Below are 12,586 nucleotides of genomic sequence, written 5' to 3' on the forward strand. Positions count from 1 at the left end.
AACAGGTGCAATGAAATTATTTTTCCCTGCACTCACAAGGCGCTGAAATTTTTCTGCACGTTGCCTGTAACTACCGGAACACCAGAACGATCGTTCTCAACTTTGCGGTATTTGAAGACTTACTTGAGGAGCACGATGGGAGCAGACAGATTAAATGGACTAGCCTTGATGTATATACATAAAAATGTAGAAGTAAAAGCTCATGAAGTACGGGATGAAATGTCTAAGAAGCCTCGTCGCCTTCTTCTGTAAATGTCATTTTGTCATTGTTTTTGTATTGCAGTCATTGTAAATGTTAAAATTAAAAAATTATGGTTTATTTAACAACAATCGCAAATGCCGAGATTATGTCAGCGTTGCCGGTGTACCGGAATTTTTTTCCCTCAGGACTTCTTTTACATGCCAGTAAATCGACTGATATGAGGCCTGTCGCATTTAAACACACTTAAATGCCATCGAGCTGGGTTGGGGTAGAACCCGCAACTTCCAGCACAGAAGGCTATACCGACTACGCTACTCAGGCCAACTTGTAAATGTTTGTGACGCGGAAACAAATTGTGAGTATATAAACTTACTTCTCATTACTCCATTTTTACTATCTCCTCAAATTCCTCCCCGAAAAAAAATCATGCGTCCGCCCCTGTGTATAGCCGTTACCCAGAAAATTATAAAAATGAAGATCTAATTTAAGATATTCTCTACGCCTGCTTATATAATCCCGAAAGTTTCACTTTCATTTCGTCAATAATAGGATTAATGTGCATCATCAGTGACAAATACACCATGACATTGGATATAATATTGCATTTTTAATGACAATAATATCATCAAACCTTCTTACGTTTTTATAGTTTTTTATGTTCTAATGATATTCAACTTATTTTATATTTTTGTTTTCATATTTTCCAATAATGTTATATCTCTAATGTGTAAGTTGAGCTATATATAATCTTAATTTTCCTTATTGTGTGTACTTAGAAATATTGTATTCACTGTATACTTTGTAATGCACTATTTTATTACTACTATTAGTATTATTATTATTATTATTATTATTATTATTATTATGAATAATTGTCTTTTTTTTGTATGCCTCATTTATTTTGACCTGCTGTTCACATATTATAATTCTTTTTTCTTTCTTTCTGTATGTTATATATTATGTCTGATTTCTTCTTATTTGTTGTTTATTTTTTATTATTATTATTATCTTATTCAGTTTTGTGTGTAAAATTGTAGTGTAATTTGTTAATTTGTAGTGTTTTTGTAACGCAGTCTTTACTCCTGGTTGAGTGTTAGAGAAGGCCGTATGGCCTTAACTCTGCCAGGTTAAATAAATCATTATTATTATTATTATTATTATTATTATTATTAATCAATATAATACAGCTGTACTCAGAAAATTAGACAGCAGAGAATCAGAGCTGTAAATTCATGATTATAACTTTCTTAATAAATTTTGAAGTTTTTAATAACCAATAATAGAATAATAATATTTTTAGAAAGAATTAACTTTTTACTTTAAATAAATTTTCCAAAATTTGAAAATTTTAACACAGATTATTCATAACTTCACAACCATTAGAGATATAATTCTGAAATTTCGTACACTGATTTACTCGTAACATGCATTTATGCAAAAGGTAGACTACAATAATGCCCATTTCTTTGAAAATAAAATTAGGTCACGAAAATTTATGTAAATTTTAATACATTGTATATAGGACAAATAAAAGATTAATTGTATTAAAATAAAAAAACTCTACATGTGTGAGAGTAGTCTACTTTTCAGAAATAAGTGTTTATTACATGCAGGAAAAATATTAAAGATGCCAGAGAGACCATAACAATGTTATGGTTACCAAATGATGTATGTGCAAAACTTTTTTTCATACTTTGATGAAACTGGTTTGAAAAATATTATTAGTAACCTTTTTTATACTCTTATCAGATATTTAAGTTCTAACAAGTCTTGTTGTGGTACCTTGTATTTTTTTTTTAATTATTCATTTCCATATAAAATTTTAGAAATTTAGAGCCTGCATTTTCTGATAATAATAATTGTGTTCGTTCACGAACAAATGCCCTTAATTAAGAGATAAAATACAGTATATATGACCTGATTAGTGTTGCGAATAATAATGTAGTGTAGGTAGTGCTCCTTTGTAAGCCAGACACAGCCAGATGGGTTTAGTGAAGCAACACATCCTTATTAGTGTTGTAGGTTCTACTGGATGTTCATTTCAAAGTGTGTCATGACGTCACTGTTGTGAGTCAACGATTTGAAGCGAGTTTCAGCTTTTATGTCAGAGAAGTTGCCTATTATTCAAGGCGTTCAATCTGAACTTGAGAACGTGTACGGTATAACTTGAACGTCGTAGCAACAGATGGCGGTCTGTACGGTCTGTGTGCTACCATAACCTCTTTCGAACTGTGTTTTGCGCCGGCAAGTCGTACGCAGGGTATTTGTTATCATCGATTGCGTACGGCAACATTCCACAACACAAATCAAATGTTCCGTGTCCATGTTGACCGTCGAAATTAATGTCAACAAATACGTAAGTAATCGTCTTAACCCTCTCCCCATATCCCGACAGTAAGAAAAAAAACTCACTTCAGTACGTGTTTCCATACAGTTCACATTCTTGCCACTACTGGCGTTACCGTACGTATCGGTAAGTAATCTTCGGAATGAACGCCGTACTTGCTAGGCAACATCTCTCGCATTTAGGTAATACGCACCTGCGGAAGTGTAGGAAGATTGAATTCTCTAGGCTCATCGGATAGCCACATGACGACATACAGCGAGCCATGACACATTTTGAACTGAACACCCAGTAGATGGCCGAGGTTCACACTACGCTAGCTGTTGGATTGTATTGTTGGATGAATTAAATTGTTTTTGTGACCATGAAAACCAAAGCTGTAATAATAAAATTATTAAAAACGATTCAAGAAAGCACCTACCACGAAAGGAGTAAGCAGAGGCAAGACATTTTCTTGAACCATTACTTCGTACCGTATCTGTTGTTGTGTGAGTCTATTATAGTTTTTGAAAAAATTATTATAGATAATGTTGTAAAATACGTTGAAATCACGAAAGTTGCAGAAGGCATTGTCAAGTGTAAAATATGTCCTCAGAGCAGGTGACGATAACATTTACACACAAGATTTATTCGTAGTATGCACAATTTCAACAGTAATGTATAGCATAATAAATTTACATAAAGGCTGTCAGGCAAGCAACTGTCGCCAATATTTTATCACTGAGCGCTCCATGTGAATCTGATATATCTTGTAAGGATGGCATATAGACTTGTGTATAGCCTATAGTGATGTCATACCAATAAAGTGACTTTTCTAGTTACTTGGAATTTGTATTATTTTTTATTCGACCATACTATAATACGCTCATTACATGTGACGTGACTGTACCTTAATAACATACAGTAAGTACTGCTATTCATTATGTTATTCCAACTATCGATTTCCAATTAAGCATGTTTCATATTGATTAATATCGTACGCGCAACAATTCGCAACAAAGCAGCAATCCAAAACGGCAGGCGCGATAATATAATAATAAATTGAGTTAATTTCTGTGTTTTAATATGTGTTGCTTTGAAGTTGAAATCTCCAAACCAAAGCCCTGCAAACAATCAATGAATACTGCGTGAACGCAAAAGTGACCCGTGCCTGCCACCTGTTGCACTAATCGGGAACACGCTGAAGATACACTCATGGTCCGTGCCTGCCATCTGTTGCAATAGTCGGGAATACGCTGAAAATGCACTCATGGTCACCGTTTCATTATCAGTGAATTAACGAGGTAAGATATTTGTAAAAACTCAAAACTTAGACATTTAATTATAGTGGAACAAAAACAGTCGTATGCATCTTGCCTATAATGGTAATTAAGACGCTCGTATGAAAATTATTAAACTTGTTTACGCTCGTTTCATAAACATACTCGTGTCTTAATTACTACCATTATACTGTAGATTCTTTGCATAATATACTATTTGGTACATATTTGCAATTTAATTGTGAAAGATTAAATAGATTCTCACATTTTTTTTTACATAATATACAGTGCCTGGCCACATTAATAGAATCACCTACAATTTTTCAAATACGTACTTTATTTTTATTCTATATTCAATGTAATCTATACTAATAATAAATCTGTAGCCGAAACTTTTCTGGTAATTTTCGATTTTCCAAAAATAATTGGTCCTAACATATATAATTAACCACCCTGAAACCGAAAATCGCTTTTTTGAAATTTTTGTTTGTATGTCGGTCTGTTTGTCTGTCTGTATGTTTGTTACCTTTTCACGCGATAATGGCTGAACCGATTTCGATGAAAATTGGAATATAAATTAAGTTCGTTATAACTTAGATTTTAGGCTATATGGCATTCAAAATACATTCTTTAAAAGGGGAGTTATAAGGAGGTTTGAATTAAATAAATCGAAATATCTCGCTTATTATTGATTATTATGAAAAATGTTACATAACAAACGTTTCTTTAAAAATGATTTCTGATAAGTTTTATTCTTTGAAAAATTTTGATGGGACTGATATTTAATGAGATAAATGAGTTTTAAAATTAAAATAACTGCCATCTAAGGCGGTGTATTGAAATAAAAAACAAAAGACTTCGTCTATAAGGGGCCTTGGACACAACAATCGAAAGCTATGAAACATAGCCTACAGACAATGTTTCTGTGTTTGTACGAGTATGAAGTAATATCGGAAGATAAATTAACCGATTTGTATAATTAATTATTATTTCATCATTGGAAAGTGTAGTTTCTCTGGATGGACATAATGCTATAATGCTATTACAGTAACTTGTGAGTGAATTGAGGACAGGTAAGATTAAAATAGCTTCTTATGCACAGAAAACTTGATAGGTTATTCTGTATATTCATTTCCTGTATTTCTAAAAATAATGTTTATGAATATATTCATTTTTATCTCAGAGAATTAACGAACAACGAGAGTGTATTGATATAGTATGCAGTAATAGTACGTTAGCTTAGCAATCCATTATTGTATAATTCAAATTTTAACTATGCTCAATTGAATCGTGTTAAAATACATAAAATATATATGCAATAAACGCAATGCAAAAAAATTGGGTAATGAGCCAAGCAGATTATGTTGCGCTGTTGTAAAAGCTGTTCCTCCTGAGATTCAAGAGCTCCCACAACAAATTAAAAACTTTCTAATTCGAGTACATCCTTTATCAACACACTTTTTTACATAATATAATATAATATAAACATAATAATAAATCTATAGCCAAAATTTTTTTTGTTAATTTTCGCTTTTCCAAAAATAATTGGTAATAACAATTAAGAAACATGTTAAAGGAATTGTCATTGCACCAAATGAGTGGTCTCTGGATCAAAATGATTGCATTTTATATTTTAAATACAATTTAAATTAAGTAACATATTAAACGATTTATCCTTCTATCAAACACGAATGTTCCCTGGACCAAATGTCCTATTTTAATTATGTAATTACTATATATTTATTTCTAACGGGTGCAGCGGAGCGCACGGGTACGGCTAGTTTTATATATAAAAATACAACTATATTATCTCGACTACAATTTCAGCACACATTTTGAATAATGTTTACATTTTAAGATTACAAAATGACAGTTATAATATATATGATTGGATACCTTGTCACACAGTTAAAAGAGTGACAACTTTTTGTCTGAAAACATCCCTGTTTTGTCTTGGCCTGGACATTCTCTGGTTTTGAACCCAATCGAGAATTTTTTGACCTTGATGAAAAAGAAATTCCTAAACAGGTTAATACAACTGAAGATATTGAGGATATGCTACATAGAGTTGAGGATCTTATTAAAATGAAAGGGGGATTCAGAAAATTTAAGGAATTGTATGCGCTTAAATAAATATATATTTTTTTATTTTATTGGGTTATTTTACAACGCTGTATCAACATCTAGGTTATTTAGCGTCTGAATGCTATGAAGGTGATAATGCCGGTGAAATGAGTCCGGGAACCAGCACCGAAAGTTACCCAGCATTTGCTCGTATTGGGTTGAGGGAAAACCCCGGAAAAAACCTCAACCAGGTAACTAGCCCCGACCGGGATTCGAACCCAGACGTGCTGACCGTTACTCCACAGGTGTGGACTTAAATAAATATAATTGTGTCATTTTGTAATTTGAAAATATAAATATTGTCCAAAATATGTTCTGAAAATGTAGTAGAGATAACACTCGTAAATAGTTTTATTTTCAAATATAAAATTTTAGTAAATGCAGAATTAAAATAAAGTATTTTAAAAGTTCTAGGTGATTCTATTAATGTGGCCAGATACTGTATTACTAGATTACAACTTAACACTAAACGACGAAAAATAAAATCCATTCAGTAAGAGATCCGAACAATCACGTGCATTGTGTTAATGCGTATAGTTAAACCATTTATTTAAAGCACGTTGGCACATACTGAATAACATAGATCAGACATCAGCGCCCTGTGTGACGCTGTACATTAAATACCGAAGCATTATTACAAAACATTTGTGTCGCTTCTTACCGCAGAAATTCACTAAATAACTGAAGTAATATACGGAAGTTAACTTTCCATTTAACAAAATTAATGTTTTAAACAAAAACTTACGTTTCATGAGCAAAAAAAAAAAAAAAATGCAAAAGTGAAATCAAGAACTTACATAATGAATGAATATTTCATTGTGATAATTCGTGGCACAAAAATATCACTTTGTTCCTTAATGTGAGAAAAAATTAACTTACAAACTCGTGTAAATGAAAATAAATTTTCCTCTTATAACCTCTTCAGTGAGCTGTTGATCTTTATTGGAACCACATCGTTATATTTCACTGAACACTAAGTACAGTGATAGGGTCACTCGATAATAATTGAATGTAAAAGTTGGGACAATGAGCATACTCCTTCTGATTGGTTGGATCTAACCATGACCTCAATTAACATACAATTAATCGATCAAGTTATGAATATTACTCAAATAAAAATAAATTGCGTCGATGAAATAATAAATCCCTCATTCTGCGATTTCTAAACTCTAGAGTCCCTTTATAATCAGAGTTAAAACGTTGATCTCATCAACAATTGAAATAAGTAATTATTACATAGCATTGAATATGGAAAACCAAATCCCTTGTGAGAAGTAAAGCAATAGGCCTGTATTCTGTTTACAAATATATTAAATTTTATTATGTAATTTTATAACATATTATATTATAATATAATTTATTATATAATAATATATAAAAATTATTATAACAGCTAGTTTATCATTGAGAAATAAGGAAAACCGATTAACTTGTATTTACTAGAAGCAAAGCTATTGTAAGTGCATAATTAATATACAACAAGGTAGGCTATGTTAGGATTCTGTGTCTCAACTCTTATATTCAAATCGAGGAACTCTATACAATGATGGCATTAAGCACCACAAAATGTCTCTCTCCGTGGCCGGCCAATCTAACTGAGATTCATTATAGTTTCCTTCAGTTGCAAAGGGAATTTTCATATTGGAAATTTACAAAAAATATTTTGTCACCGCCTTCAACACCGTTATCACAATTATATACTACAATAGAAACATAATCATAACAATAGTCCAAGGCCTACTAGTATACCCAATACGATCATATTGATTTTAAAGCCTGTAAAAATATAAACTTAACAAAAGATGTCTCTACACTGACAGAATATTATAAAGAAGGCTATGGTTATGTGAGTAATATGATGGAACGCTGCTATGGAAACGAAAATAAACGTTATTGAAATTATACATACTAGGTTCAAAAAGTTCCCGGAATTTGCTAGCATCATAGAAACAACGTACCTTAAACACTATTCTACAGCATTCCCTTCAAAATAGTTGCCTTCCGCAACAACACACTTTTGCCAACGCGTGTAGAGTTCCTGGAAGCAGGCCTGGAAGTCATTTTGTGAAACCCTCTTAGTGCTCTCGTCGCGTTTGCGATAACCTCTTCAGCATTGAATCTCCGTCCTTTCAGATGACTTTTCAGACGGGGAAACAGAAAGTAATCAGGTGGTGAGAGATCAGGAGAGTATGGTGGGTGATCCAAAGCAGTTATGTTGTGCCTGGCAAGAAAATTCTTTACAATAATTGCGCGATGAGCAGGTGCATTGTCATGCATAAGGAACCAGTTGTTTTCTACCCACTTTTCTGGACGTTTCCTTCTCACTGCGTCCCAGAGGCGACGGAGGGTTTCTACGTACAATTATTTAGTTACAGTACGACCTTCTGGAATGAACTCATGGTGCATGAGACCCTGAGACTCGAAGAAAACTTCCAACATAACTTTGCTTTAAGTGTGCTTAAATGCGACAGGCTCATTTCAGTAGATTTACTGGCATGTGAAAGAACTCCTGCGGGACAAAATTCCGGCACATCCGGCGATGCTGATATAACCTCTGCAGTTGCGAGCGTCGTTAAATAAAACATAACATTTAAAATAACTTTGCCTTTGGAAGTGTCCCTAGGAAATTTTTGCTTCCGAGGAGATGTTTTCGATTTCCACTCAGATGACTGTCGTTTAGGGACTGGGTCGTACAAGTAGCACCAGTTTCATTTTGTTTAAGAAATCACTATCTTCATCAGCCATACTGATCATGTCCCCAGCAAAACACAGAACTTGATGTTTGTACTTTGCTCTGTGGACATAATTACAAAATGCGACGAACAAACAAAACACTATGATAAACAATTGCCTACAACTCAAAACCAATAATTGCCATTATCAACAAACTTTAAGGAAATGACATCATGAATGTTACCAACAAAACAAATGCATAATATCCCTTGTTATATATAAATACGAAAAATGGTAGTAAAATTCCGGGAACTTTTTGAACCTAGTAGTATTAATATACGTGCTGGGCTTTTGTCGGATAGGAGAGTTATTGCGTAACAACAGGCATCATAGAGTCCGTGGAGCTATCGCCTGTCTTCTTCGGAACAAGGGTTGGGAAGTTCATGAAGAGGTCCACTGCATTTCTGAAGACGACTCTCACAGAAGAGCGGATATAATAGCAATAAACAGGCAACAACAAAAGACTATTATCATAGATCCAACTATACGCATGGAGAGAGATCTAAACCAAGCTCATCAGGTTGATCAGGAAAAGAGGGCCATTTATGAACCTTGTATTCCCTACCTTAGTGCCAAGTATAACATCCCTCTCTTCAATTGGTCAGTGACAGGTTTATTTTTTGGTGCTCGGAGTTCTTTTTTTTAAACAATTATCAATATCATCTTTTGAAATTCAAAAAAACATCTCGCAAATTCTCAAAGATTCCCTGCAGATTATACAGTTTCATTTATACCACTCAGAAGGCCTTAATTAAGGATATGCTAATTTTAAATAAATTTTTTTTTATCAGTATAATTTAGTAATCTTCTAAGATTTTATTTTACAATTGATAATCAATGGTACTTAATTATTACACTTTATTTTTATAACACTATTCATATTTAATTAATTGTATTTGTTTGCTATTCATTTCCGGATTCTCGTGGTCATCCTTAATTAAGGCCGGATGAGTTTTTCTCTCTCTATATATATTTTTTTCTGTTTGTATTCAATTTTAAATAATCGGTCATATGTAAAGTGCCTGGTATGAGCTGAAGAATTTGGTTGTATACTTACCATTAATGAGTAAGGAAAACAAAAGCATTTCATTTTCCGCCGAATATAAGTTCATTTAGAGAAGAAAAAGTTACATAACCTTATAATATAATAATACTGGAAGTCTTAAGAAACATTCCTCCTATTACAGAAATATTACATGCTCGAAAATGCCATTTAGTTAGCGTAAGGTCAGAATATAGGGTTCTCACGTCTGTTTCCTAATAAGAAATGGACAATCTTCTTATTTGGGCTTAGCTTCCCATTCCCACTAATTGGTTGTTAGTCATTCGTTGTAGAAATGTACAACGATATCTATTCTCCCTTGCATGTTGCTCATGAAGGAACCTTATAGGCCTATATGTTTTGAGCCAAAGGGCAGTAATATATCGCTCTGTTACCTGAGTCCGGGTACATTAGCACTTCATGAAACACTTTTTAATTTCGTGTTTGGCTTGAATGTAGATTAGGCCATCGAACAACATTATTCTGACAATTTCCTTCAACAGCATTGGATACTGTTACAGGAAAACATTAATGCTTAAATAAATGTAATGTCATATTAAAAACTAGCCGTACCCGTGCGCTCCGCTGCACCCGTTAGAAATAAATATAAAGTAATTACATAATTAAAATAGGACGTTTGATCCAGGGAACATTCGTGTTTGATAGAAGGATAAATCGTTTAATATGTTACTTAATTTAAATTGCATCCAAATAATTAAAATGCGATCATTTTGGTCCAGAGACACTCATTTGGTGCAATGACAATTCCTTTAACATTTTTCTTAATTGTTATTACATGCAACCATAGTTTAATGAAGATTGACATCATTTAGATTTAATGTGTATACTTTATTTTACTTGTTATAGGTTTCCATTGAATTATGGTAATAACTTAATTTTAACCCTTGTTTTCTACGTATTCAGTAAATGGCGCTTGGCCCACTATGGTTCTGAATCCTTCAAATAACTTAAATTATATTATATTATATTATATTATATTATATTATATTATATTATATTATATTATATTATATTATAATATATTATATTATATTATATTATATTATATTATATTATATTATATCAGAAGTTACTGTAATAACATTATAGCATTATGTCCATCTAGAGAAACTACACTTTCCAATGGTGAAATAATAATTAATTATGCAAATCGGTTAATTTAGCTCCTGATATTACTTCATACAAACACAGAAACATTATCTGTAGGCTATCTTTCATAGCTTTCGATTGTTGCTGTCCAAGGCCCCTTATAGACGAAGTCATTTGTTTTTTAATTCATTACACGGCCTTAGATGGCAGTTATTTTAATTTTAAAACTCATTTATCTCATTAAATATCAGTCCTATCAAAATTTGTCAAGGAATAAAACTTATCGCAAATTATTTTTAAAGAAACTTTTGTTATGTAACATTTTTCATAAAAATCAATAATAAGGGAGATATTTCGATTTATTTAATTCAGGCCCCCTTATAACCCCCTTTTAAATAATGTATTTTGAATGTCATATAGCCTAAAATCTAAGTTACAACGAACTTAATTTATATTCCAATTTTCATCGAAATCGGTTCAGCCATTATCGCGTGAAAAGGTAACAAACATACAGACAGACATACAAACAAAAATTTCAAAAAAGCGATTTTCGGTTTCAGGGTGGTTAATTGTATATGTTAGGACCAATTATTTTTGGAAAATCGAAAATTACCAGACAAATTTCGGCTACAGATTTATTATTAGTATAGATTGTGTTATCGTACCATATTTGCTCAAACTTGTAAGTGTAGACTAGCAAATAACAAGGTCATTTCGTGGGTTTATCTATTTGTAACGGATCCTTACGTCCACCTGAAGATGAAGGAAGAGCTAATATTCGAAGTGTTGTAACATTATGTAAACTTCTACCAGCAATAGGCGAAGTTCACACTACAATTCTTCTGAAGCGCAATGAGTTCTTTTGTAAAGCATAATTTTATAGTTAATAATTAATATTAGATGAGAAAAACTCGCTCTGGCGCCGGGGATCGAACCCGGGTCCTTGGTTGTACGTACCAAGCGCTCTAACCATTGGGCAACGCCGAAGTTCAATCCACAGCCCCGGATTGAATCCCACTCCTCCAGTGTTGTGGCCTGACTGTAAGTTCGACATGTATGTTGACATTTTATATTGTCAACTGCCATTATACAAGGAGCGCACTCAATTGAGTGACTTTGTGGCCGGGATTTTTCTGCTCTAATATTAATTGTTACCGTAACAGATATATTCTGTAGAACCAAAAATTAATTTTTACCAATAATTTTATAGGTTATAAGGAAATTTACTTGTATATTAAGAACTAAAGATAAAACCGATATTAGAATACATTGGTAAACTAGGACAGAAATTGAGAGGACAAGAAGAAGAATCCCTAAACAAATTCTGAAGTACCTACCTAGAGGAAGGAATGTTTAATACTGTATATACAGCTAAGAGTCAACACCTGTGGGGTAACGGTTAGCGCGTCTGACCGCGAAACCAGGTGGCCCGGGTTAGAATCCTGATCGGGACGACAAGTTACCTAGTTGAGGTTTTTTCCAGGGTTTTCCCTCAATGCTGGTAACTATCGGTGCTGGATCTCGGATTCATTTCACCGGTATTACCACCTTCATTCCATTCAGACGCTAAATAACCTAAGATGTTGATACAGTGTCGTAAAATAACCCATTGCAAAAAAATATATAATCCGGCTAAGAGATGGGGTGATACAGTAACAGGCAACATGGTCTAATACATGGATATGATGAAATGGAATAGGCTCATGTTCGATCAGTAAACTAGATTTACTGTTGTCACTTTCAAAGGCCCCAAGGAGATGCATAATCCCCCA

General features: G+C 33.0%; 1 protein-coding gene across 1 annotated transcript in view; it reads left to right on the forward strand.

Moving 5' to 3' along the window:
- The window catches only part of LOC138714622 (putative fatty acyl-CoA reductase CG5065), a 181,734-nt gene that overhangs the window by 20,309 nt on the left and 148,839 nt on the right, over positions 1–12,586 (forward strand). The gene's annotated exons all lie outside the window — the stretch shown is intronic.

Source organism: Periplaneta americana, chromosome 15 (assembly GCF_040183065.1).
Source record: "Periplaneta americana isolate PAMFEO1 chromosome 15, P.americana_PAMFEO1_priV1, whole genome shotgun sequence".
In the NCBI taxonomy this organism is placed as follows: Eukaryota; Metazoa; Arthropoda; class Insecta; order Blattodea; family Blattidae; genus Periplaneta; species Periplaneta americana.